Consider the following 22,138-nt stretch of genomic DNA (forward strand, 5'->3'; position numbering starts at 1 on the left):
TGGGAAACCCGCGCTGTCTTGGGGAGAAGGTACAAACCCCTGACAAATGGTGCCGGAATTGAACTCCGAAACACCCTGAGCCATAACGGCAAAGTGACGCTACAATTATGCCACTAATTTATTAATCCTCTGCTCTTCCAGGGTTAAAGAATACTCTTTGGTCTGATGTCTGTGGAATCGTGTACCAGGATTTAAAGGCTGTCTTTTGGGATTGAGGGTGACTCTTCATCAGATTTGTGAATTCTGAGATGACCATATAGTCCACGTGGGACCTGCACATTTTGTCGCAATTGACCAGGGTTGCATTCCTTCAGCTGTTTAGTGTTTACCATGGGCTTCTGTGTGCTCCTGATGATTTTCTGCGTCACACTGAATGTTCCTTCTTCACTTTGAGAGGTTACAGACCAGACAGAGATCAATTCCTCCCTTCCTCCATTTTCCATTCCCAATCTAGTTACCTTCTTCCCCCTTCTTTTCTCCTCGCCTACCCATCATCTCCTTCTGGATCTCCTTCCCTTTTTTCATGGTTCACTCTCCTCTGGTATTGGATTCTTTATTCTTCTGCCTTTTCCTTTTTACACCTATCCCCTCTCATCCTCTCCACCCACCCAGCCATCTTCCCCCTCACCAAGAAATACTCAAATGGCAAAATTGTAGAACTGTGGCTGACAAGGGAAGTCAAGTCTAATGTAAAAGCAAAAGAGCGGGCATACAACAAAGCAAAAATTAGTGGGAATATAGGGAAGCTTTTAAAAACCTACAGAAAGTAACTAAACAAATCATTAGGAGGGAAAAGATGCAAGCTAGCAAACAGTATCAATGGGGATAGAAAAAGCTTTATCAAGTATATACCAAACAAAAGAGGGATGAGAGTGGATGTAGGACCACTAGAAAATGAGCCCAGAGAAATAATAACGGGGGGACAAGGAGAGGGTAGATGAACTAAGTGAGTATTTTGCATCAGTCTTCACGATAGAAGACTCTAGCAGTGTACCAGGTGTTGAAGCATCTGAAGGAAGAGAACTGAGTACAGTTACTATTACAAGGGAGAAGGTGCTCAAAAAGCTGAAAGATCTAAAGGTACATAACACCCGGACCAGATGAACTGCACCCTAGGGTTCTGAAAGAGGTAGCAGAAGAGATTATGGAGACATTAGTAATGATCTTTCAAGAATCATTGGATTCTGGCATGGTTCCAGAGGACTGGAAAATTGCTAATGTCACTCCACTCTTTAAGAAAGGAGTGAGGTAGCAAATGGAATATAAGGTGCTGTTCCTCCAACCTAAGTGTGGCCTCATCACGACAGTGAAGGAGGCCATGGATGGACGTATTGGAATGGGAATGGGAAAAGGAATTAAAATGGGTGACATTTTAGCCTCCAACCTGATGGAATGAACGTTGATTTCTCAAACTTCCAAAAATACCTCCACCCCTCCCCCTTCACCATTCTCCACCCCCTTATCCCTCTCTCATGTTATCTCCTTGCCCGCCCATCCCCTCCCTCTGGTGCTCCTCTGCCCCCTCCCTTTTTTCTTTCTTCCATGGGCTTCTGTCTCTTCCACCAATCAATTTCCTAGCTCTTTGCTTCATCCCTCCTCCTCCAAGTTTCACCTATTGCCTGGTGTCTCTCTCCTCCCCACTCCACTCCACCTTTTAAATCTACTGCTCAGCTTTTTTTCTCCAGTGACTGCTGCCAAAGGGTTTCTGCCCGGAACATCGACTGTGCTTTTTTTTTCATTTTGTGTGTGTTGCTCTGATTCTGAAGGAGTTTTGTTGATCAGGCCACACTCTTGTTTTAGGACAGTGATGTGGTTCTACCTGTTGAATAAATTAACTTGGTCAAGTCCTGGCAAGCTCCTGTCCTGTCTCATGCAATCAGACAGGTGGATCTCCCTTTCAATCCCTCAGCTGCTGATTTATCATTCCTTACACAGGAAGATTACATCACTGTGCCCCACCAGTGTGACACATAATATTCACTCTCATTCTTATATCTTCTACTAAAAGTCAATTTTTTCCATCCTAAGAGCTTGCTGAGGGGTTTACTAAGGGAGTACCAGAGCCTTAAGTCCTGACGGTTTATTGATATAGGTTATTGTAAAGCATTAATTGTCATTTCAAAGGATCTGTCCTGCACCCAACATGCAAGTGCCAATACGAAGAAAGCACAGCAGCACCTCTACTTCCTTAGAGATTTGTGTAGATTTGGCATGTCATCTAAAGCTGTGGATGTGTGGTGGAGAGTATACTGGCTGGTAGCACCACAGCCTGGTTTGCAAACATCAATGCCCTTGTATGGAAAAGCCTACAAAAACTACAGGATACAGTCCAGGTTAAGCCCTCCCCAGCATTGGGCACATCTATGTGGAGTGCTATTGCAAGAAAGCAGCATCCAATCCATCATTAAGAATTGTTTACCAGCCAAGCTGTGCTTTCTTCTCGCTGCTGAAATCAGGACCCACACCAGCAGGTTCAGGAACAGTTATTACCCCTCAACCATCAGGCTCCTGAACCAGAGGGGATAACTTCACTCACCCTAACACTGAACTGTACCAAAACATATGAACTCATTTCCAGTGACTCTCTATTTCATGTTCTTGACATTTATTGCTTATTAATTGTTATTATTATTATTATTTTTGTATTTGCAGTTTGTTGTCTTTTGCACATTGGTTGTTTGTCCATCTTGTGTGCTGTCTTTTGTTGATTCTATTGAGTTTCTTAGTATTTAATGTGAATACCCACAAGAAACTAGTTTGTATATGGTGACATTTATGCATTTTGATAATAAATTTCCTTTGAACTTTAATTAATTGGGTGTTTGAATATGAGACTATGTCTGTGTTGAACTACAAGTCCCAGAATGCCTGAATGCAGCAATGTCCGGGTCCACAAGAGAGTGCCGGGTCTGCGTCACATTCCCGCATCATTGTGGCACCAGCCTCTGAGTCTCGGTCATAAACCCCTGAGCCCGGGCTTCAAGGAGGCTGGCACATTCCCTGCCAGTGTGGGGGGCACAGGAGACGGATCAGCCGAGCAGAAACCCGGCACTCCTAGCAAAGTCGCCTCGGAGGCGTTGCAAAGGTTGGATAGCCATTCCTTGTGTTTTAAAGTTTTGGTGTAGTGACTCATATTGTCATTGTGGGAATGCTAAATACTGTACTTTCGATGTGTTAACCCGGGATTTAATTTGTTACAGAAGTCGAGCAAGGTTTTTATATTTATTGTGATGTGTGTGCTGGAGGTTGGGGGGATTATACTTGATGCCGTGTGTGTGGTTATTCACAGTTCCGAATGAGCAGCCGCTGCCAATCCGGGCTACGTTGTCAGATTGCTACAATGGACGGGACTGTGGGCTGTTGAAACGCAGCAGTTTCGGACAGCTGTACACTGCGTTTATGCAGTGATTTCTTTTTTGTAGTGTACCCATGCATTTTAATACAGTGTCTTTGTAATTTATAATTAATGGCACATTGTCTCAATTTAACGCCCCGTTTTGACTGCATGTGTTTTGTTCAATTATAATGGTTTGAGAGCATCTACGACAAAGGAAATCCATCTCGTTATTTATTAATACAATAGGTGGGTAAAAAAGTCAGCTATCAGTAATATTTGTTTTGATTTCTCGATAGCAATCTTTGGGAAAGGTAGTAACGGCAGTGATGCAAGAAACTAGTGTCCTCGTTAAATGCACCGCTGACTAACTGTTACTGTCGACATATTGCATTCCTAGAATTTACATAAAGATTGCTTGGCATCGGTCATTTTGTAAATAAGACTTGTTAATGTGCTGTTGGCGTATTTGTCGTTGTTGCAGTAATTTAAATTTAACATTGCGATCCGCAATGACGAACGGCCCTTAAAAGGATTGGGCGCGGCTGCCTGTCTGAGCCTTTCACCCGGTCCACCTCCTCTCTCCCTATCCCCCCTCCCTCCCCTCCCTTCCCTTCCCTTCCCTTCCCTTCCTCCCCCAGAATGATCGGGCCAGACAAGGACTTCCTACGCCTCCTGTTTCCTTTGTCGGCCCGAGCAAGCCTGCGGATTGCGGGCGGTGGGAGCTGGCCAAGGGCAAACCGGGTTTGTCAGCTCGCAGATCCGAGCGGCGTCGGGCTCCTTGACCAGTGGCAGCCACGTGATACAAGCTCATCCTCAAAGCCAGACCCTCATCCGCAGCCTGTCACTAAACACCGCGACTCTCTGCTGCTGCGAAGTGGGACACTGGGATTGGCTGGCCACTTCGTCAGTAACCTTTTGGAGCGAAATTTAAACCAGCCCCCGGCAGAGTGGTTTCAGCAGGGGTTGTCTGTAAGAAAGGGCATTAAGCCTTAATTGCTTATGTGAGAATTGAGGGAATTGCAGCTGAGGTTGTCTGTTTTCTCGTCCATTATTAGCACCTAGCTATTAGCCTGAAGACACACAACATTTTAGGGACAGCTTCCACCCTCGCCATCAGATTTCTCAGTGGGCAATGAACCCATTAACACTACCTCCCCGTTTTGCTGTCCTTTCGCACTGCTTATTTAATTCTTGGATATATTTTATTGTAATGCCTAGTACATTTGTGTATGGCACTGCTGTCACATGCCAGTAATAATAAATCTGACTCTGATTCCTAGGTGCAGCTCTGTAATAGGAACATGGGAGCAATGTTTGTTTATTGTGACGTGGGCGATCATTGTTCCATGACTGTGATTGTTCTTGGAAAAAATTCTGCAGAAGTGGTTTGTGTTTGCCTTCGTCTGGGCAGTGTCCTTACAAGATGGGTAACCCCAGCCGTTGTCAATACTCTTCAGAGATTGTCTACCTGGTGTCAGTGGTCGCATAACCAGGACTTGTGATCTGCACTGGCTGTTCATATGGCCATCCACCACCTACTCCCATGGTTTCATGTGACCCTGATCGGGATAAGCAGGTGTTATACCTTGCCGAAGGGTGACCCGCAGGCTAGGGTAGAGACATATCTTCACCCCAACACCCTAGGAGCAATATTACTGGACATGTAGTCAAGCAAACTAGACTACAGATGCAGAGACCATAATTCAAATTTTGTTTAGTATTTGCTTTTTAGTTTTAGTTCTATGATCTATCAAATTAAATCTGAAATAAACAGTCTTCTAGAAACTGCTGGACTCCTGTGGGGTCCATTATATTACACACACTAATGTAATTTCTGATGAATAGGTCCAGCCTCACGGTCATGTGGTTGACTTCTAGCTCTCATCTGTAACAGTCCAGCAAGCTTTGCAATTGTAATGAACCACATCAGAAATAATCAGATAGAATATCCATCATCGAGCAGATCATTTGATAAAGCATGATTCACTCTCCGGACAGTCGTACAGCATGGTATGACTTCAGGCCCTTCAGCCCAAAGACTCCATGCTGACCACCCAGCTAGTCTCAATTTCCTTGGTTCAGTCCATATCTCTCTAAGCCCTGCCCTCCATGTACCTCTCCAAGAGCTTCTTGAATGATACTATTGTACCTGCCACAACCACTTCCTCTAGCACCTCATTCCATATACTTGCCATCCTGTGTGCTGAGAATCGCCCCTCCCCCAGTCTACTCTAGATCGTTCCCTCTCACTGTGAGTCTTTGTCTCCCCTACCCAGGGGAAAAGACCTTTGCCATCTAATCGACACCTCTCATGATTTTAAGCAATTCTATAAGGTCACCGCTCATTCCCTGATGTTCCAACAAATAAGGATGTAGCCTGGCCAGCCTAAACTTATAACTCGGGCACTTTAGTTCTGTCAGCCTCCTTGCCTGCACTTTCCTATCTCGCCTATAACACAGTGACCAACACTGTCCACAGTGTCCGAGCGTGTCTCAACCAGCAAATGACCATCACGTCCTGTCCCCTGTACTCCGTGTCCTCACTGATGAAGACCAGTGTGCTAAGCACCATTTTCACCACCTTGTCTACCTTTCAACAAACTTGTTCTCACTACTCACTACCATCAGGAAGGAGGTACAGGAGCATCAGGATGAGGTCTGTCAGACTGGGTAACAGCTTCTTCCCTCAGGCTGTGAGACTAATGACTGAGAGCCCGCCACCACCGAGATCTCAACCAGGGCAGTGAGCTGTCTACTGGTTTCCTGGTTGTGCACTTCACATGCATTATATTTTATTAATGTTCCTGTGAGATTTTCTTTTACTTGTGTGTGATATATGTACTGCGGGTGCACCATGGTCCAGACGTAGCTCGGGTGCCTAAGACTTTTGCACAGTACTGTAGTTCCCCCCGTTCACTCCTCAAGGGTACCTTTGTGATCAGAAGAAGTGGCAAAATTGAGAAAGCTGCCCTGCAGGCCAGTTGACCATTGGAAAGTATATGAATGTAATTTTATCTTTTAACCCATGTCACCGTGCAAAAAACAAAGGAGCTGGTTGTGGGTTACAGGAGGAATGGAGACGGGCCGATCCCTGTTGATATCAATGGACCTGGGGTTGAGAGGGTGAACAGCTTTAAGTTCCTCGGCATCCACATCACTGAGGAGCTCACGTGGTCTGTACACACCAGCTGTGTGGTGAAAAAGGCACAACACCACCTCTTTCACCTCAGATGGTTGAAGTTTGGTATGGGCCCCCAAACCCTAAGGACTTTCTACAGGGGCACAATTGAGAGCATCCTGACTGGCTGCATCACTGCCTGGTATGGGAACTACCTCCCTTAATCACAGAACTCTGCAGAGAGTGGTGCAGACAGCCCAGTGCATCTGTAGTTGTGAACCTCCCACTAATCAGGACATGTTCAAAGACATGTGTAAGAAGGGCCTGAAGGATCGTTGGGGACCTGAGTCACCCCAACCACAAACTGTTCCAGCTGCTACCATCGGGGAAACGGTACCGCAGCATAAAAGCCAGAACCAACAGGCTCCGGGACAGCTTCTTCCACCAGGCCATCAGACTGATTAACTCATGCTGATTTGAGTGTATTTCTATGTTTCATTGACTGTTCTATTTATCATAAATTACTATGATTGCACATTTAGACGGACACATAACTTAAAGATTTTTACTCCCCATGTATGCGAAGGTTGTAAGAAATAAAGTCAATTCAATTCAAATTGTGAGTGTGGCCAGAAGTGACAGCACAGTGGTATTCAGTGACTGGGCTCAGTCCCCACGAGACTGTGTGTTAGTCCATCGTCGGCAATGAGGACCTCGACACCATTATGATGGTGTCGAGACTAGCGCGTGATTTGGATTTAAGTGAGGGAGAGTTGCGCAGTGTCAGCCTCACTCTCTTTTCCCAATTCCCATTTGGATCCAGTGGCAAGACAGAGTCGAGATGGCTGGAGATGGGACTAGGCGCAGTGGATGACCAGGACGTCGCCTTTGTCTTGTCCCGCTCTGCACGTTCCACAATGCTTGCAGAGACCGCCTTCTTGACCGTTGGACCTTCCATTGGTCTCGTCCGCTCAGTCTGCCGGAGTCTCTCTTCACATGCTGGGATAGACAACTTCCTATCTCACCGAGGGTTTGAGACCCGTCAGCTACCCTCACCTGGTTTAGCCGGCTTGTCGAGGCCGCTGTCGCATGCAACAGTCACACCAGACTGTATATTGTCGGTGATGGTATTAACAGAAGTGACCATGGTGTGGTTCTTTACTTGGTGGACACCTTCCATCACATTGTGTGTTACATGTTACTGTAATTGAGATGACTGGTAAATGTTCAAAATCTTAAACTAGATCTGGAAGGGATGCTGTGAAGCAGCAGTATTGAGGCCCAGAGTTGGTGTGGTCTGTTTGAGACTTCACTTTGCCATTACTATCTTTTCTTGGTCTGGTGAGATGTCAAAGAGCAGCATCTGACCTATCTGAAAAATGAAGAGACACTGCTGCAACACAGTTATATTTTCCCTTTTCCCTCAGCCTTTCTCTTATCACAGTCGTGTAGTGGTTAGCACAGTGCTTTACAGCACCAGTGAGCCGGGTTCAGTTCCTGCTGCTGGCTGTGCTTCCTCCCTGTGACCGTGGGGTTTCCTCCCACACTCCAAAGACATACTGGTTAATAGGCTAATTAGTCATTGTGAATTGTCCCGTGATTAGGCTGGGGTTAAATCAGTGGTTGCTGGGCGGGTCTGCAAGGGCCTACTCTGTACTGTATCCTAATAAATAAGTACATCACCTCCTGGTGCCCCCCTCCTTTCCATTCTCCCATGGCACTCTTCTCTCTCATCAGATTCATTCTTCTTCAGCTTCTTACCTTTTCTACCTATCACCTCCTAGCTTCTTACTTCATCTCCCCCCTTCCCCCCCCCACCAACTTGGTCTTGCTATCTTCCTCGAGCTTTTCCCCCTTTTTCAGTTCTGATGAATGGTCTCAGCCTGAAACATCGACTGTTTATCCCCTTTGTAGACGACCTACTGAGTTCCTCCAGCATTTTGTGTGCATTGCTCTAGATTTCCCTTGTCTGTGGCATCTCTTGTGTTACAGAATTCTATAATGTGCTGTTTATCAAAGGATGAGAAAATTGTGCAGCCCAAATGTTCAAAGGAACTGGTGTCACTGTTGCAGAGGACCTGTCCTGGAGCTATCATTTAAGTATAATTGCGATGGAAACATGACAGTGCCTCTGTTTCCTCAGGAGTCTGCAGAGATTTGCACGTCATCAAAAACCTTGGCAAACATTTATAGATATGTGGTGGAAAGTGTGCTGACTGGCTGCATTATGGCTTGGTATTGCAACACCAATGCCTTTTGAGCAGAAAATCCTACAAAAGGTAGTGGATTTGACCCAGTACATCACGGTAAAACCCTCCCAACCATTGAGCACATCTACATGAAACTTTGCTGTAGAAAAACAGCCACCATCAGCAAAGATCCTCACCAGCCAGGCCATGCTTTTTTCTCACTGCTGCCGTCGGCCTCAGGACTCGCACCACCAGGTTCAAGAACAGTTACTACCCTCAACCAACAGGCTCATGGACAAAAGGGGATACCTGCACTCATTCGACAATGCTGTTATGGTGTTATTTCATGCTTGTTATTTATTGCTAGTTAGTTATATCTGCATTTGCGTAGTTTGTTTACAGTTAACAGTTCCTGATGTTTACAGATATAGATTTGCTAAGTATGCCTACAGAAAAAAGAACCTCAGGGTTGTATGTGGTGAGATGCATGTGCTCTGATAAATCTTTACTCTGAACATCACCATTAACACAACAAACTCATGGCAAGGGAGAAGTTTCTGTGACTTTGTCTATTCATTTTGTTTAACTTTTGAATTTACTATTTCTTAATAAAGACAGAGCCCTAATCACTTGCTTCTTGGCTAGGATGAAGAATAGTGTCTATTCTGATCAGTTTTAACACCTGATCACTCCCCTACAGGGGATCTTGTGTTGAATTACAAATAAGAAAATGAGCAGACGCTGGAAATCGGAGCAACACACCCAAAATGCTGGAGGAACACAGCAGGCCAAGCAGCATCTATGGAGAAGAGTATAGTTGAGGTGTTGGGCTGAGACCACCATCAGGACTGTGGTGTTGAATTGGTTTTGGGGGTAAGGAGCTGGGGAGAGGCTTGCCCTGTCTGCTCTGTGCATTGGCCTGCTGATTGCAGTGTCTCCAGGAAGGCCACATGAGTGCCAGCGGTGCCATAGATGTGCAGGAATGGAATGGAACGGTATAGAAAGCATTGGTTTGATTGTGTATGGCAAGAATGAAAAAACTTTGAATGGTGCATTCTTGTAAATGTATTTATTAATAAAGTTTGGAAAAAGATATACCCATGACAATTTACATGGGAGATACCAACCAGTATCTCATGATATGGTTACCCATACCTATTTTTAATGGTTTTGAATTATTGATAATGAAGCAAAAGCATTTTTAGGATTAATTTTTAATTGTTAACCTTGAGTTATCAAAAGCAATATCCTATACTTTCTGTGCGTAAATGATACCATTGCATGTGGATGTTGTAATTACTTTGTAGGTTAATTCCAGTTGTTCAAATGAAAGTAAGTTGCAATGCACATTACTGATTGTATTGTTAATGATCCTGGATAAGAAGGACAGGCAGAGGAGAAATTCTCTATCTCTTTTTTTAAAAAAACCCAAAAACTGCTGGAACTATTCAGCCGACAAGCAAAGAAGAGCCAGACCTAATTTGGCTGCCAGTGACTAGTGGTGTTCCACAGGGGTCGATGTTGGGACAGCTTCATTTTACGTTGTGTGTCAGTGATTTGGATGATGGAATTGCTGGCTTTGTGGCCAAGTTTGCAGACAATACGAAAGCAGGTTGAGGAGCAGGTAATGTTAAGAAGCAGGGTGTCTTCAGAAGAACTTGGATTGGGAGAATGGGCAAAGAAATGGCAGATGGAATATAGTGTCAGGCAGTGTATCATCATGCACTTGCACTTTAAGGAATAAAGATGTAGATTATTTTCTAAACGGAGAATAAATTCAGAAATTAGAGATGCAAAGGAACATTTGGTTCCTCATGCAGGCTTCCCCAAAGATTAACTTGCAGGTTGAGTTGGTGGTGAAGAAGGCAGATGCAATGTTGGCATTCATTTTGAGAGGACTGGAATATAAAAGCAAGGATGTAATGCTGAGGCTTTATAAGGTAGAGGTCAGACTGAACTTGGAGTATTGTGAGCAGGTGTAGACCCCTTATCTAAGAGAGGATGGACTAGCATTCAAGAGGGGTGAGAGAAGAAAATGATCCTGGGTATGAAAGGGTAAACTTAGGAGCATTTGATGGCTTTGGGCCTGTGCTCACTAAAGTTTAGTAGAATGGGGGCTGGGAGGGGGGAGGTCTCATTGAAATATATTGAAAGGCCTAGAGAATGTGGATGTGGAGAGGATGTTTCCTATAGTGTGTCAGTCTAGGATGAGAGGACACAGCCTTAGAATAGAGGGATGTCCAGTTTGAACAGATGAGAAGGGATTTCTTTAGCAAGAGAGTGGGGACTGTGGAGGCCAAGTCATGGGCTATATCTATAGTGCAGGTTGATAGGTTCTTGATTAATCAGGACATCAAGGTTACAGGGAAAAGGCAGGAGAATGATATTGAGAGGGGTAATAAATCATCCATTATGGAATAGTGGAACATATTTGATGGGCTGACTGGCCTGATTCGGCTCCTATGTCTTATGACATGTAAACATTCCTAAATTTTCTCTTTGATCAAACCCTAAAATTGTACAGACATCAGATGCAAATCATCCCTGCCACAGTGCCGTGCCGCAGCTGTTGGACCTGAGATCTCGATTCAGTCTTAATCGTGGGTGCTGTCTGTGGGGAGTTTGCATGTTCTCTCTTTGCCTACACGCGTTTCCTTCTAAGTGCTTCTCTCGCCTCCTACATCACAATATGTCCATAAGTCATAGAATGCCACAGCACACAAACAGGCCCTTCAGCCCTTCTAATCCATGCCAAACTATTAATCTGCCTAGTCCCATCAACCTGCACCCAGACCATACCCCTCCCATCCATGCACCCATCCAATTTTCTCTTACTTCTTGTAACTGAACCTGCATCCACCTCTTCCACTGACAATTCGTGTCACTCTCTCCACCCTCTGCGTGAAGATGCTCCCCCTCATGTTCGCCTTAAACATTGAACTTTCACCCTAACCTATGACCTCTAGTTGTAGTTTCACCCAAGTTCACTGGAAAAGCTTGCTTGCATTTACCTTATCTATACTCATAATTTTATATACCTCCATCAAATCTCCCCTTATTCTCCTAAGCTCCAAAAAAGAAAGTCCTAACCTATTCAACCTTTCCCTATAACGCAGGTTCTCAAGTCCTGGGTTGGATCAATGTGTGGGTTGTTTGCCTAATCGATTACTGTAAATTGAATTGACAGTGTAGGTAAGGGGAAGAATGTGTATGGGGGTAATAAAAGGGGTGAAATTATCTCTCCATGACACTTGACTCAATGACTTGGATTATAGCTGTTTAACAAGTCAGCCCGTTAATGGCTCAAGTGCATTCTTGCAATAAATTCCAAGAATGAATTAAATTAAAAACAAGAATCTGCTAATATTACATCGATATGAGAGAGGAGTTGGCCAAAGTAAATTGGAAGGAGCTGTTGGCAGGGATGTCAGCAGAGCAGCAATGGAATGCGTTTCTGGGGAAAATGAGGAAGGTGCAGGACAGATGTATTTCAAAAATGAAGAAATATTCAAATGGTAAAATAGTACAAATGTGGCTGACAAAGAAAGTCAAAGCTAATGTAAAAATAAGAGAGGGCATACAACAAAGTAAAAAATTAGAGGGAAGATAGAGGATTAGGAAGTTTTTAAAAATCTACAGGCAGCAACTAAAAGAATCATTGGGGAAAAGATGAACTATGAAAGCAAGCTAGCAAATAATATCAAAGTGCATATACCAAATAATACCAAAAGCTTTTTCGAGTATGTTAAAAAAAACAGATGAGAGTGGATATAGGACTGCTAGAAAATGAGACAGGAGAAATAATAACGGGGGACAAGGAGATGGCTGATGAACTAAATGAGTACTTTGCATCAGCCTTCATTGTGGAAGACGCTAGCAGTGTGCCTGATGTTGTAGTGTGTGAAGGAAGAGGAGTAATTACAATTACAATGGAGAAGGTCCTCAAAAAGCTGAAAGACCTAAAGGTACACAAGTCACCTTGACCAGATGAACTGCACACTAGGGTTCTGAAAGAGGTAGCATTAGAGGTTTTGGTGGCATTAAAAATGGTCTTTCAAAAATCATTGGACTCTGGTATGGTGCCAGAGGACTGGAAAATTGCAAATGTTACTCCACTCTTTAAGAAAGGAGGAGGGCAGCAGAAAGGAAATTATAGACCAGTTAGCTTGACCTTAGTGGTTGGGAAGATGTTGGAGTCAATTGTTAAGGATGAGGTGATGGAGTACTTGGTGACACAGGACAAGATAGGAAAAAGTCAGCATGATTTTCTTCAAGGAAAATCTTGACTGACGAACCTGCTGGAATTCCTTGAGATTACAAGTAGGATAGATAAGGGGGATGCAGTGGATGTTGTATATTTGGACTTCCAGAAGGCCTTTGATAAGGTGCCACACATGAGGCCGCTTACCAAGTTAAGAGCCCCATGTATTGCAGGAAAAATTAGCTGATTGAAAGAAGACAGAGAGTGGGAATAAAAGGATCCTTGTCTGGTTGGCTGCCAGTGACTAGTGGTGTTCCACAGGGATCAGTGTTGGGACCACTTTTTATGCTGTATATAAATAATTTGGATGATGAAATAGATGGCTTTGTTGCCAAGTTTGCAGATAATGCAAAGATTGTTGGAGGGGCAGGTAGTGTTGAGGAAACAGGTAGGATGCAGAAGGACTTGGGCAGATTAGCAGGCTAGGCAAGAAAGTGGCAAATGAAGTATAATGCTGGAAAATGCATGGTCATGCATTTTGGTAGTAGACGTAAATGTGCAGACCATTTTCTAAACGGGGAGAAAATCCAAAAATCTGAGATACAAAAGGACCTTGGAGGCCTTGTGCAGAACACCCTGAAGGTGGTGAGGAAGGCAGATGCAATGTGAGCATTCATTTCAAGAGGTCTAGAATACAAGAGCAGGGATGTGATGCTGAGGTTCTATAAGGCATTGGTGAGGCCTCACCTTGAGTGTTGTGAACAGTTTTGGCCTCCTCATCTTAGACAAAATGTGCTGGCATTGGAGAGGATCCAGAGGAAGTTCACAAGGATGATTGCAAGAATGAAAGGGTTATCATACGAGGAATGTTTGATGGCTCTGGGTCGGTACTTGCTGGAATTCAGAAGGATGAGGGAGTATCTCATTGAAACCTTTTGAATGTTGAAAGGACTAGACAGAGTAGATGTGGAAAGGATACTTCCCAGGGTGGAAGAGTCTAGGGCAAGAGGGCACAGCCTCAGGATAGAGGGGCATCCATTCAAAACAGCGATGCGGAGAAAGTTCTTTAGCCAGAGGGTGGTGAATTTGTGGAATTTGTTGCCACATGCAGCTGTAGAGGCCAGGTCTCCGGGTGTACTTAAGGCAGAGATTGATAGGTTCTTGTACATGGCATCAAAGGTTACAGGGAGAAGGCTGGGAACTGGGGTTGAGGAGGAGGGGGAAGAAAGGATCGACCATGATCGAATGGCAGAGCAGACTCGATGCGCTAAATGGCCTAATTCTGGTCCTATATCTTATGTTCTTGTGATATTGTGAGCTTCGTGGTACAGTAAACCTAGCTTCAACATGTGTGTCACATTTTCTGATGCTCTCCTATTGTCCTGGAGATGAGATCCAAAACTTTGTGCTGGCCTGTCTGTTTCCTAACTTGTGCATGATGCAGCCATTCCTTACTTTAATGCTTTCTCTCATGGCTGCTATCAGGAAGGAGTTACAGGAGCCTCAAGATCCACATCACTAAATTTGATTCTGAACCTAATATCACTGGCATATGTTGTGAAATTTGTTAACTTTACAGAAGTAGTACAATGAAATGCATGATAAATAGTGTAAAAAAATCTGAAATACATTAGGTTTATGTCCGTTAAGTTAAAATAAATAGCACAAAAATAACAGAAATAAAAAAAGGAACAGTTATTACCCCTCAACCATCAGGCTCTTGAACCATAGGGGATAACTTCACTCAACACTTAATTGATTCCACAACTTATTGACCTGTTTTTAACGACTCTGCAACTTGTACTTTCAATTTATTTCTTTATTATTATCATTTTCTTTTTGTATTTGCCCCCTTTATTTTCTTCTGCTCATTGGTTGTTCGTCTCTGTGTGGTTTTTCATTGATTCTGTTGTTTCTTTCTATTGACTATTGCCCACAGGAAAATGAATCTCAGGGTAGTAGTATATGGTGACATAATAAATTGACTTTGAACCTTCTTACATCTTTTAGTTCCGTTTCCTATATCACTCCTTCTTGTTGAGTTTCCCAGGGCCTGGTCATTTCTTCCAATATAACAATTCTTAACCTTCCAATCCTCCCAGAGTCATTCTGCTTGTCTTCGTTTCCGTCACTTTGTGTTCTCCATATTTGAATTGTTTGCTATTCCTGATCTTGCCATTGCCTGTCTACACCCTCATTGGCCAAAAAGTGACTTTTAAACAATATTTTGATCACCATACTTAATCCTTTTTAACTAAAGGGTCAGAACAACATCATGGCCCCAAAGGTCTGTACTGTTCAATTTTTTCAATTTAATCAATTTTTTTTTGTGCAAATTCTTTTCAGGTGGTATATGAATTGATTTGAACATGAAATGTACTGGTGTGTCATCTGATTGATATCCTAACCTCAATCGTCTGTCAACACACTGATTTAATTGACAAAAGTAACACAGAACTCCCATTTATCATCCTTTGGGAGTGATTTTGGAACCGGAACTCAGGTTATTATCTCTGATGTGCCATGAAATGTGTTCTTTTGTGACAGCAGTACAGTGCAAGACAAAATAAGTTACAATCAATAAATAGTGCAAAAGAGAATTAATAAGGTAGTGCTCATGGACCGTTCCGAAATCTGATGGAAGGTAAAGAAACGATTGCTGAAATGTTGAGCTGGAGAAACTTTGTAAATGAGATAATTTAAGAAATCTTTCACGGTAACTAGTGAGGCATCCTCCAACTGTCTTCCATTTTAATGTAATATGAAGAAATGTCCAACTTCAGTCAGTGATTAAATTACACTAACAGGATAAGAATCGTGTTAGGCTGAAGACAATGTTTGAATACACTGGCTACTGCTGTTATTTAGCGCTCCTGCACTTGGACAGCACAATACAAGCAAATGCCTGACATGGAACAGAAATATACCAGAAGGATGAAGTATACAGTTAGTGGACAGCCAACCTGATACAATTGTCAGGAACGCAACATCAGGTCTGATTGTTTGTGATTGTTTATCCTCGCATCATTTCCTTGCTTTGTATTCCCAACCCCCATTACAATCCAAGAAGTAACTATAAGGATTTATTTCAATGATATGATATTTCTTATCTCTTGGATAGTTCAACATTTAGAAAGTACTGTAGTTGTTTATAGTTTATAACAAAACATGTTCTGAAAATTAAAACTGGAAAGGTAACTTATTCATATGCTTGGGAGTTGTAAATTCAATTTTGGTTATGTTAATCAAGCTGTTTGAATTGTCATTCTTCAGTTTGTCAAAAATGCGTCTCATTTGAGATCTGGGCTGGTGAGAAATGTTTTGGAGTGATCTGGCACAGAAACCAACCTTTACCCCAGCTTATCTGCTCTGTGAACTGTGTGCTATATAGAGTTGATGGATGCATTCTTAATTTGGGTCAGGTATCAAATTTTCTCATTTTAAACGGCAAAGGCTATCTGCTGGAGTTGTTACAACAGGAGCAGGATGTTGGTTTCACAGTGGCATGGATGATTATTGCAGTTTGCCAACATTCAGTGTTTCTGTTTACGCATGAAAAATGTCCACTTGGAGGAACTGCCATCATGCCTGCCAACCTTCAGATATTTGGCAAGATTCTGTTGTGTGAAGCCATGGGCTTTTACTGCAAAAGTCACATGCTTCAGCGTTTTCACCTTTCCAGAAATGAGGGGATACAAGAGTAACACAGTTAATCGGATGGTTAAGGTAACAAAGGACTTGATTATAATTAAAGGTGTTTTGTATTTGTAGTCTTCACTGACACAGTTACACTGGACAACAATTTATTCATGCAATTTTCTCCAGCCCCACTGGAAGTCCTTCAAATTGCCTGCCGTTAATCTGTTTGATTTGTAGACCACCAAAAATGCCTTCCATGAACTTGGCATCAGTTGTTCTGACTTGCATTGTGAATTGAAATAACAAATAGAGATGATTTCAAAAAAAGTGGTGCATGATAGGGAAATTTCACAGTGATTTTCATTATCAGACCAAAATCCACAAGGTACACCCAAAGGTAATTGGGAAGCAAGATCTTTGTCCAGTGTTATCTCTGCTTTTTTTTTCTCAGACAAGAGGGAATCTGTGGATGATAGAAATCCAATCAACACACACAAAATGCTGGAGGAACTCAGCAGGTCAGGTAGCATCTGTGGAAATGAGTAAACGGTTGACGTTTCTGGCCAAGACACTTCATCAGGACTCTTTCTGCCTACAATCTGATGTCCTGATTAAGGATCTTAGGCCAAAATGTCGGCTGTTTACTTTTTTCCATAGATGTTGCTTGGCCTGCTGAGCTCGTGCTTTTTTCTGTAAACATTTCAACAATTAATTAATCTAAGGTCACTGGTTTTGGAACAAACAATTGTAGGGCTAGGGCTTTCCTCTCTGGAGTGAAGGAGGATGAGAGGAGATTTGATAAAGGTGTACAAAGTGCTAAGAGACATAGATCGAGTGGTTAGCCAGAGACTTTCCCCCAGGGGCATAATTTTAAGAAGACTGAAGGAAAGTTCTTTATACAGAGAGTAGTGGGTGCATGGAATGGGTGCCTTGTGGTGCATCGGCTGGCATTCTTTTGCCATTCCCTTAAGCATTCTTTTTACGAGGCCAAGTTGCTAGCTTGTCTCTCAATCTAGCACGGATGGAAAGCGTGCAAGGACCATTGGCCTCGAAGTCTGATGCTGATGCCACTACACCACTGGCCAGTTAAATTCAATAGATTTGCCTTACTGAACTCAGTTAAAACTTCTGCTGGTATAGTGAGACTTCTCAGGACACTATGGGACTGAAGTTAATGTAATACTTTGTAGAAATTTGGTTTGTCATTCCATTTGGACTTACTCCTCTTTTGCTTCAACTTCTCATCAAATGAAACTTTTTGTAAACTGGATGAGCCTGGGTCCAACTGGGGGGGGGGGTTACTCAGTTTGGACAGTTTAAATGCTGGGACAGATGAGCTGAAAAGGTAGAGTGTCAGGACTGGAGGCGAGAGTTGGGGCAGGTTCTGCACGGCGACGTTTTCTTCGCTCTCCTTGGCCCTGAGCCTGTCTCCAGGCTTGCGGCAATTTGCCCTGCTGTGTGATGAACTGAGGCCAAGGCTGCAGGCCTGCTCCAGGCCTCAGCTCTGTGGACTCATTTTCATTCTGAATGCTGTTGCTTGCCTTTATTGCTGGCATCATTAGTTTTTTCTCTTTCTCTGCGCACTGGGTGTTGGTCTTTTTTCAGATTGGGTTCTTTTGGGTTTCTTGTTTTGTGGCTGCCTGTAAGTAGACAAATCTCAAGATTGTATAATTTATGCACACTTTGACAATAAATGTACTTCATATTTTTGATGACACCACGATTTGGGACGTAGTGGACAGTGAGGAATGCTATTAACGCTTGTAGTGGGACCTGGACCAGCTGGAAAAATGGTAGTAGAAAGAATTTAATGCAGAAAAGTGTGAGGTGTTGCACTTTGAGAAGACAGACCAGGGAAAGACATGCACAGTGAGCAGTAGGGCACTGAGGAGTGCGGTAGAACAAATAGATCTGAGAATACTGATCCATAATTCCTTGAAAGTGGTGTCACCGGTAGATGGGGTAGTAAGAAAGCTTTTGGCACATTGGCCTTCATAAATCAAAATACTGAGTACAGGAGTTGGGATGTTATGTTGAAGTTGTTGTACAACACACTGGTGAGGCCTAACTTGAAGTATTACTTGTAATTCTGGTCACCTATCTGCAGGAAAGATGTCAATAAAATTGAAAGAGTTCAGCGGAAACTTACAAGAATGTTGCCAGGACTTGGGACTTGAGTTATAGGAAAGGCTGAATAGGTGAGGGCTTTATTCCCTGTAGCAGAGGAGAATGAGGGGAGATTTGATAGAGGTATACAACATTATGATTATAGGGTAAATGCAAACAGGCTTTTTCCACTGAGGTTTGCTGAGACAAGGTCTACAGGTCATGGGTTGAGGGTAGAAGGTGAAATGTTTAAGGGGGAAACATAAGGGGGAACTTCACTCAGGGTGGTGTGAGTGTGGAACAAGTGAAAGTAACAGGTGGATTTGATTTTAACATTTGAGAGAGGGGCGATGGTCTGGGTGCAAATCGATGGGACGAGACAGATTAATAAGTTCACGGACTAGATGGGCTGAAGAGCTTGAATCTGTGCTGTAATTGTTATGTGACTCCAAAAATGTTTGAATGCTATACACCCTTCGTGTCCTCAATGTGCAGTTTTTAAAAACTGGTCCTGAGGTAGTTAAACCGAGAAGTGTTTGCTGCTAAACCAGGTATGATTTGTGGAGGGCTATTTCATAGACATAGACATACTTTATTGATCCTGGGGGAAATTGAGTTTCATTACAGCCGCACCAACCAAGAATAGAGCATAAATATAGCAATACAAAAACCACAAACAATCAAACAACAATATGCAAACTATGCCAGATGGAAATAAGTCCAGGACCAGTCCTGGCTCAGGGTGTTCGACCCTCCACGGGAGGAGCTGCAAAGTTCGATGGCCACAGGCAGGAACAACCTCCCATGACGCCCAGTGTTGTATCTCGGTGGAATATGGCTGGAGTCCAAGCAAAAGGTTCAATATCCGGACTACAAACACGTTTCTCGATTGTAATATGACCAGAATTGCACCATCTGTTGTTAACCAGAACAGCAAGCCCCCAACTCCTTTACGCTTACTGTTCTTCCGGTCAGCCCGAACGGTCAAGCGTGAAGAGACAATTTCAAGCGAGGTTAGAGGCAACATTGGATGTACGACAACTCTGGCAGGGTCTGCAAGACATTACTTCCTAAAAAGCAAAACCCAATAGCATAAATGTCAGTGATGCTTCACTACTGATGAACTCAACGCCTTCTATGCATGCTTTGAAAGGGAGAATATAATTGCAGCTGTGAAGATCCCTGTTGCACCCGGTGACCCTGTGATCTCTGTCTCAGAGGCTGATGTTAGGCTGTCTTTAAAGAGAGTGAACCCTCGCAAGGCGGAAGGTCCAACAGAGTACCTGGTAAGGCTCTGAAAACCTGTGCCAACTTACTGGCGAGAGTATTCAAGGACATTTTCAACCTCTCACTGCTATGGGCAGAAGATCCCACTTGCTTCAAAAAGGCAACAATTATACCAGTGCCTAAGAAGAATAATGTGAGCTGCCTTAATGACCATCACCCAAGAGCACTCACATCGACAGTGATGAAATGATTTGAGAAGTTGGTCATGACTAGACTGAATTCCTGCCTCAGCAAGGACCTGGACCCATTGCAATTTGCCTATCGCCACAATAGGTCAACGGCAGACGCAATCTCAATGGCTCTCCACACTGCTTTAGACTACCTGGACAACACAAACACCTATGTCAGAATGCTGTTCATCAACTGTAGCTCAGCATTTAGCACCATCATTCCCACAGCCCTGATTGAGAAGTTACAGAACCTGGGCCTCTGTACCTCCCTCTGCAATTGGATCCTCGACTTCCTCACTGGAAGACCACAATCTGTGCGGATTGGTGATAATATATCCTCCTCGCTGTCGATCAACACTGGCGCACCTCGGGTGTGTGCTTAGCCCACTGCTCTACTCTCTATATACACTTGACTGTGTGGCTAGGCTCAAATACTATCTATAAATTTGCTGACGATACAACCACTGTTGATAGTTCTTGGGTGTCAAGATCTCTGAGAATCTAACCTGGTCCCAACATATCGATGCAGTTATAAAGAAGGCAAGACAGCGGCTATACTTTATTGGGAGTTTGAAGAGATTTGGCATGTCAACAAATACACTCAGAAACTTCTATAGTTGTACTGTGGGGAGCATTCTGACAGGCTGCATCACTGTCTGGTATTGGGGGGTGGGGGCTGCTGCACAGGACCGAAAGAAGCTGCAGAGGGTTGTAAATTTAGTCAGCTCCATCTTGGGTACTAGCCTACAAAGTACCCAGGACATCTTCAGGGAACGGTGTCTCAGAAAGGCAGCATCCATTATTAAGGACGTCCAGCACCCAGGTCATGCCCTTTTCTCTCTGTTCCCATCAGGTAAGAGGTACAGAAGCCTGAAGGCACACACTCAGCGATTCAGGAACAGCTTCTTCCCCTCTGTCATCTGATTCCAAATTGAACATTGAACCCCTGACACTACCTCACTTTTTTAATATAGATTATTTCTGTTTTTTGCACTATTCTTAATCTATTCGATATATATATACTGTAATTAATTTACTTTTTCTATATTATGTATTATATTGAACTGCTGCTGCTAAGTTAACAAATTTTACATCACATGTCGGTGATTCTGATTCTAAATGTGCATGTACTCGATCTCCAGTTACCTTTATTTTCCCGTCACTAAATAATACAATAAAACTAACTCAGATGCTTTATTGAAGGTTCAGTTATTAAATATCCACATCAGTAAGCACGTCAGATATGTTTGGCATTGGTGAGCTTTGTTGACCTTGATAGATGTTGAGAAACTGTGGATAGAAGTGGTTGGTCTGGACACTCGATCCTGATGTTTGGGCCAGTGAACACTTGTGTGTTCATGTGGGCTAATGGTTGCTAATTGGAATCAGAATCAGGTTTAATATCACTGACGTATGTCATGAAATTCGTTGTTTTGTGGAAGTAGTATAGTGCAATACATAAAATTACTGTAAATTTCTGTAAAAAGCATCAAAAACAAAAATATAGTGCCAAAGAAGAGCAAAATGTGTTCATGGATCATTTAAGAAGCTGATGGTGGAGGGGAAGAAGCTGTTTCTAAGACTTTGTGTGTGTTTTCAGGCCTCTGTACCTCCTGTCTAATGGTAGTAATGAGAAGAGGGCATGTCTCCAGTGGTGAGGATGGATACTGCCTTCTAGAGGCATCAGCTTTTGAATGTGTCCTTGACGTGAACTGTTTTGGTGAATGCAGCCTTTGAATTCTGTTTGTACTGAAGGGATTGCTATTACACTGAAACACCAGTGCAGGATTCTGCTTAACCAGTGACATGTGACACCTTTCATAGCTCCAGGTTGGCAGAAAGCTCTTGTGAAGTGCAGGAAAGCCAAGAACAGAAAGACCGATTGGCACAGGAAGGGACTGTGCAGTGCAGTGTTCAGCACTGTTCCCTCTAATCCGCGTGGGTGCACAGCCACGCAGTAACTGAAATGCTCCCACACATATAGCCTTTGTGCCATGCAGCTGGAATTTTCTTTTATATAATGTTATAATTCTGAAGTTGTTAATAAATCTTGAAATTGTGCTAATACAGGTGTAATTTTGAAATCTGTGG

General features: G+C 43.2%; 1 protein-coding gene across 4 annotated transcripts in view; it reads left to right on the top strand.

The window, feature by feature from the left end:
* The first annotated feature begins 2,934 nt into the window (after window positions 1–2,934).
* ctif (CBP80/20-dependent translation initiation factor) overlaps window positions 2,935–22,138 on the top strand; it is a 233,910-nt gene continuing 214,706 nt past the window's right edge. For all 4 annotated transcript variants that reach the window (XM_063042593.1, XM_063042592.1, XM_063042594.1 and 1 more), the window contains exon 1: window positions 2,935–3,085. The gene's annotated coding sequence lies outside the window, so the exon portion shown is untranslated. The remainder of the gene's footprint in view (window positions 3,086–22,138) is intronic.

The sequence above is a fragment of the Mobula hypostoma genome, chromosome 3 (assembly GCF_963921235.1).
Source record: "Mobula hypostoma chromosome 3, sMobHyp1.1, whole genome shotgun sequence".
Taxonomy (NCBI): Eukaryota; Metazoa; Chordata; class Chondrichthyes; order Myliobatiformes; family Myliobatidae; genus Mobula; species Mobula hypostoma.